The sequence below is a fragment of the Diceros bicornis genome, unplaced genomic scaffold (genome assembly GCF_020826845.1).
Source record: "Diceros bicornis minor isolate mBicDic1 unplaced genomic scaffold, mDicBic1.mat.cur scaffold_67_ctg1, whole genome shotgun sequence".
Taxonomy (NCBI): domain Eukaryota; kingdom Metazoa; phylum Chordata; class Mammalia; order Perissodactyla; family Rhinocerotidae; genus Diceros; species Diceros bicornis.
Window position 1 is genome coordinate 2,394,406 of NW_026691553.1, and position 6,288 is coordinate 2,400,693.

Sequence of the window (6,288 nt, forward strand, 5' to 3'; positions counted from 1 at the left end):
TACGTATTTATTTTGTTGGTTTTTTCCTCCTAGAATGCCAGCTCCAGGAGGCGTGGATTTTGTGTGTCTTGGTCACAGCTGTGTCCCCTGCATCTAGAACATGCCTGGCTTGCTGTCAGAGCTGGATAAATGGAGAACGAGTGCATGAATGAAGGAACGGGGTGTAAGGATCTGTTGGGTTGTTGGGAGACTTAAATGAGACGGGACGGGAAAGGATTTAGCACAGATGGCTGGCACTTGACATCCCGGGTTCAAGGTTGATGGCCCAATAGAAGCCTCTGATTGGCCAGATTTAGATCACATGACTACTCTGATTCAATATTATGGTCTCAACAGATGCTCTGATTGGCCAGATTTAGATCACGTGACTTTCCAAATTCGTTGAATGAGGAAATGAGTAATTATTCGATTATATTACTTTTTCCTTCTCCCGTCTTCCTTTCCTTAATAAATGCCTCTTCTTTACCAGGCCATTTGCTATGGAAAAAGAGTGGAGGATAAACCGACACTGACTGAGCATGTATTTATGCCCAGGTTGGCCCCCAATTTTCATCCGAATCAGTATAATGCAAGGCACAGGAACACGGAAAGTCGGTTGCCTCAGGGCCTTTGCACATGCTGTTCCCTCTCTCTGGAATGCTTTTTCCTACATCTCCCCGTGGACTTAATGCTTCTTCTCAGCTTAAATGGCAGTTCCTCGGAGAAGCCTTTGCTGACCAGTCCGATGGAAAAAAAAAACAACACCCAATCATTCTTTAGGATATCACCTTGTTTTATTATTTAAAATAGCGTTTATCACTCTGAAATGAACGTGTTTAATTGCAGTCTTCTTTATTGTCTGTCTGCCCCGTCCAATTAAGGGATTCACAAGAGCCTGTCCTATATCCTGCTGTGTCCCAGCACACGGCCTGCGTCTGGCAAAGGATTGATAATCAGTACAAAAATCAGGTATTTGTGAAATGCGTGAGTGAGGTAGGAATAATGGTCCCCATTTTCCAGGTGAGGAAACTGAGGCCCAGAGAGGAGCAATGATGGCTTCTATTATTTGTGCATTTTTGGAATCTCTGTCTTCTTTTCCAGCCCCAGGGCTCACTGACTCCATGAACATTTATTGAGCGCCGACTGTATGCGTGATCCTGGTCTAGATGCTATGGATACAGGGATCCACATAGACTCTGACTTGACAGTGTGTTGGGGAAGCCACACAGTAATTAAATGACTATATGAACAAATATACTGTTGTGACCCATCAGAATCCAATTGTCCCCTAATTTGTCCCCTATTTAGGAGCCCCTCTGAGGCGGCCCCTGTGACACGTGACACGTCCCCACCATTCTCTGAACACTTCCTTACGTCCTGGCCCCACCAGATCTTCTGAGTCCTTCCCCGGCTCCGCACCTGGCGTCAGACTTCTCCCAGGAGAGCCTGCTCCTGGCGATGGAGGAGGGGACTTAGAGACCAGGACCTGGGCGCCGGGTGTGCGCGGACGGGGGGGAGGGTGCTGTTCCCGGGCCTTCCGGGGGGCAGAGCTGACACACACACATTCGTGTCTTTACAGCTGCAGCTATCAGCCGTCTGTCTATCATCTATCAATCTTATCTGTTCATTATCTATCATTTATCTGTTTATCTACCATCGATCTAGCTATCTATATGTTTATCTTATCTATGATCTATCTATATTATCTACCATCTATCAATCATCTATTGATCTTGTCTGTCTATTATCTATCATTTATATGTTTATTTATCATCTGTGTAGCTATCTATATATCTATCATCTGTATCTATCTTATCTTTGATCTATCAATATCTATCTATCATATGTCTATCTAATCTATTTATCATCTGTGTCTCTGTCATCTATCTATTTGTCTATCTGTCTATCATCTATCTATGCATCTGTGTATCTATGTATCTGTCTATCTATCATCTGTTTATCTATCCGTCTACCTATCTATATCTATCTATCATCTATCTATCAAGTGTCTATGTATCAAGTGTCTATCTATCCATCCGTCTGTCCGTCCGTCTATCTATCTATCTATCTATCTATCTATCTATCTATCTATCTATCTATCATCTATCCATCCATCTCTCTGTCTCTCTGTCTTAAGAACTGTGGCTTCGCACTGACCCTCCGATCCCTTCCCTGCCCCGGGACCTCCTGCTTCCCTCTCTCCGTATTAAGCCCCTTCTCCAGCAGGGAACCTGCTCAGAGGGGAAGTTCTGAAAACAGAAGTGAGGCCGTGTCCTTCCCTGTTCAAGACCCGCCCTGGGCTGCCTCAGACGTTGTGTTATTATTATTATTATTATTGTTTACAAAACAAACTATGATTTGATTGTGAAATTCTGCTAGCTGGTAAACCAAATTGAGTATTTATTCTGTCCATCTCGTATGTATTCCAGTTGCCTGTTTAGTGAAAAATAAAGAAACCTATAATTTTTGGCTTAAATTTTTAAAAATATGGAACACTTCCCAAATTTGCGTGTCATCTCTGCTTGGGGGTCATGCTAATCTTCTCTCTGTCATTCCAATTTTAGTATCTGTGCTGCTGAAGCCAGCACCCTAATGCACTTTCTTCTTCTTTTTTTTTTTTTTTAATTTTTTTAAAATTTATTTCTTTCTTTTTCCCCAAAGCCCCAGTAGGTAGTTGTATGTCGTAGTTGCACATCCTTCTAGTTGCTGTATGTGGGACGCGGCCTCAGCATGGCCGGAGAAGTGGTGCGTCAGTGTGCACCTGGGATCCGAACCTGGGCCGCCGGCAGCAGAGCACGAGCACTTAACCGCTAAGCCACGGGGCCGGCCCTAATGCTCTTTTGATGAGACCCACGTGCTCCCCGTGGCCCCCCAGGCCCCACACGACCTGCCCTGTCCCCTCCCTGCTCTCCCTCCTCCCTCTCTCCCCCTCGCTCCCTCTGCTCCAGCCGTGAGTTCCTCCAACACGCCCGGCCCTGCCCCAGGGCCTTTGCACAGGCTGTGCCCTCTGCCTGGGAGGCTCTACCCCTTCATATCGCCTGGGCTACTCCCTCCCTCCCTCCCTCCAGGTCCCAGCTCAGATATCACGTCCTCAGACGGGCCGCCTCGGGCCTCCCTAAAATAGCCCGACACCCATTCGCTGGCCCTTCTCTATTTTTCTGTACAGCACCATCTCTGTCTTTACATTTTCACTTATGTGCTTGCTGTGCCCACTAGACTGTCAACTCCAGGCATAGCGGATGCAGCTCAGTTGGCTCGGGCTCCCCCCGGCCGGGCAGCTTATAGACCACGGACATCTATTTCCCGCAGTTCTGGAGGCTGGCAAGTCCAGGGTTAGGGGCAGGCAAATTCGGTTCCTGGGGAGGGCTGCCTCCTCGGCCTGCAGACGGCCGCCTTCTCCCCATGGCCTCACGTGGCCTCGCCTCGGTGGCACGTGGAGAGATCTCTCTGTCTTCCTCTTCTCCTAAGCACGCCGATCCGATGGGATTAGGACCCGTCCTTCTGAGCTCATTTCACCGTAATCGCTTCCTCAGGGCCCCGTCTCCAAGTACAGCCACGTTGGGGGCTCAGCGTGGGGCTTTGGGGACGCGATTCAGCCCATGGCACAGCTCCGTTCCTGGGAGGTGACTGCCCAGTGCTGCCCGTCCTGTGTGCCGGGCCCCGGAGCCCCAGGAAGGGACGAGAAGCCAGGCCCCCGGCTCCGCTTGGCGTGAGCACAGCCGGGTAGGAGGCCCTGATCTCATGTATCTCTGGTGCCGTGTTCCAAGCCGGGGGGCATCCTGCCCCTGGGGGCGTTACACAACATCTGGGGGCATCTGTGGCTGTCACGTTGGGGGAGCTCCTGGCATCGAGTGGGTGGTGCTCAGCCCCCCACAGCTCCCAGGACGCCCCCAGAGAGCGACCTGGCCCCACGGTGCTGAGAGGAAGAGATCTCGCTGCTCAGATGTGAGCCAAATGGGAAACGGAGAGAAGAGGGTGGGGAAGTTTTTTCCGGGAAAGTTTCTCACAGTGGAACTGAACTTGGGTGGGGCCCCCGGGGTCCGTCAGGGAGGGCTTCCCCAAAATGAAGGATGTGGGGTTACCTAGGTGACAGCTGATGGGCTGGAGAAGGCACGTGCAAAGGCCCAGAGGAGGGCACGGAGCTGCCGAGATTGGGGGGTGCGGAGGGGCTGGGGGAGTGGGCCAGGGGGAGAGAAGAGGAGATGGGGGAGGGCGGGGGCGGACCACCCAGGGCCTTGGACTCTGCATTCATTCAAGGGAGCTGGGGAGCCACAGACGGTTTGGGAATATCACAGGAGGCCAGCACGACCCGATTTGGCTTTCTAAACCTCCCTCTGGTTGCTTCCAGGAGAGCAGGAGGCAGGCAGTTAGGACTTTCGTGCGTCCCTCCCTCCGTAAAAAACACTAAAGGTTATATTTGATGACAGTGTTGGTATACAGACAGATGTAATCCAAGCTGGATGTATGATGGTATATTCATGATTATTCTATTCATTGTTTTTTTTTCTGATTTTAAAGGAAATCAAAACATTTTCATGGAACCCTGCAAGTATCCTGGGACCCGGGGATTGCCCAGGGGACACGTAGGTCCCGGCAGGAAAACTATCCAGAGAGCAGAGAGGAACTGGGGCGGGCGGAGACGGGGTGGGGCCCAGGCAGGGGGGGAAGGGGCCGGGTGTGAGCGGGATTCAGGAGGTGGTGGCCAGGATGGGTGGGTCGGCCGGAGGCGGGGTGACAAGGGTGGATGGCAGAGCCATCAAGAGAGTGAGCTGGGCTGGGAGAGGTGTAGGGCGGCTTCCTGGTTCAGTTTTGGACATGCTGAGTTTGACAACCCTGTTCAATGCGCACAAAAATGTCAGGGAGGGGACAAATAGATACACTGGACTTCATTGAAATTAAGAACTTTTGTGCATCGAAGGAAACGAAACCATCAAGAGAATGAAGACAACTCACAGAATGGGAGAAAACGGTTACAAATCCTGTGCCTGATCAGGGTCTGCTATCCAGCATATGTAAAGAGCTCCGAGAATTCAACAACAAAGCAAAACAAGCCACCCATTCGAGGATGGGCAGAGGACCTGAATAGACATTTCTCCAAAGATGGCATACGATGGCCGAGAAGCACATGGAAAGATGCTCAATGTCACTCATCCTTAGGGAAATGGCAATCAGAACACGATGAGACACCACCTCACACCCGTCAGGACGGTTATTATCAAAAAATGGAAAATAACAAGTGTCGGTGGTGAGGATGTGGAGAAGTTGGAACCTTCGTGCACGGCTGGTGGGAACGTGAGATGGGGCAGCCGCTGTGGAGAACAGGCTGGCGGGTCATTAAAAATTAAATGTGGAATTAGCATATGACCCAGAACTTCTGCTCCTAGGTGTCTACCCCAAGGAATTAAATGCAGGGACTCAAACAGATGTTTGTACACCCGTGTTCACAGCAGTACTATTCACAGTAGCCAAAATGGACACAAATGTCCATTGACAGATGAACAGATAAACAAAAATTCACCATCTGAACCATTTTTAAGTGCACAGCTCAGTGGCATGAAACACATTCACATTGTTGTGCAACCATCCCCATCATCCGTCTCCAGAACTTTCCATCTTCCCAAACTGAGACTCTGTCCCCATGAAACACTGACTCCCCTCCCCTCCCCCAGCCCCTGGCCCCACCATCCACTTTCTGTCTCTGTGGATGTGACTCCTCTAGGGGCCTCCTGTGAGGGGACCACACAGTGTCTGTCCTTCTGGGTCTGGCTCATGTCGCTGAGTGTCATGTCCTCCAGGTCCATCCACGCTGGAGCAGGTGTCAGAATCTCCCTCCTTTTCATGGCTGCGTAATATTCCAGCACGTGAATGGACACATTGTGTGGATCCATTCACCCGTTGATGGACACTTGAGTGTTTCCACGTTTTAGCGATTGTGAATCGCGCTGCTGTGGACGTTCACGTACACGTGTCTGTGTGGACGTGTGTTTGCGTTCTCCTGCGTGGCCACCTGGGAGTGGGATTGCTGGGTCACATGGAAACTCTACGTTCACTCATTTGAGGACCCGCGGCCTGTCTCCCACAGCAGCTGCCCCATTTCTGTTCCCAGCAGCCGTGCCCGGGCCCCAACGTCTCCACGTCCTCGCCGACACTTGTCATGACCCCCTAAACTTTCAAACCCCTCCCTCGTCTAGCCCGAGTCAGCTCCCGCGCGGGAGAGCAGCTCCCTTCTTCCCACGGCCCTTGCTTGTTCTGCCTGTGGCCCGTCAAGTCTGGGGAGATAAACAAGCAAACGAGAGCGGAACGGTGCTG

At 50.9% G+C, this 6,288-nt stretch overlaps 1 non-coding gene across 1 annotated transcript; it reads right to left on the reverse strand.

The window, feature by feature from the left end:
* Positions 1-2,460: 2,460 nt before the first annotated feature.
* Positions 2,461-2,567, reverse strand: LOC131403486 (U6 spliceosomal RNA). Its single transcript, XR_009219378.1, has one exon. It is a non-coding gene; the product is annotated as a U6 spliceosomal RNA (small nuclear RNA).
* Positions 2,568-6,288: the final 3,721 nt, after the last annotated feature.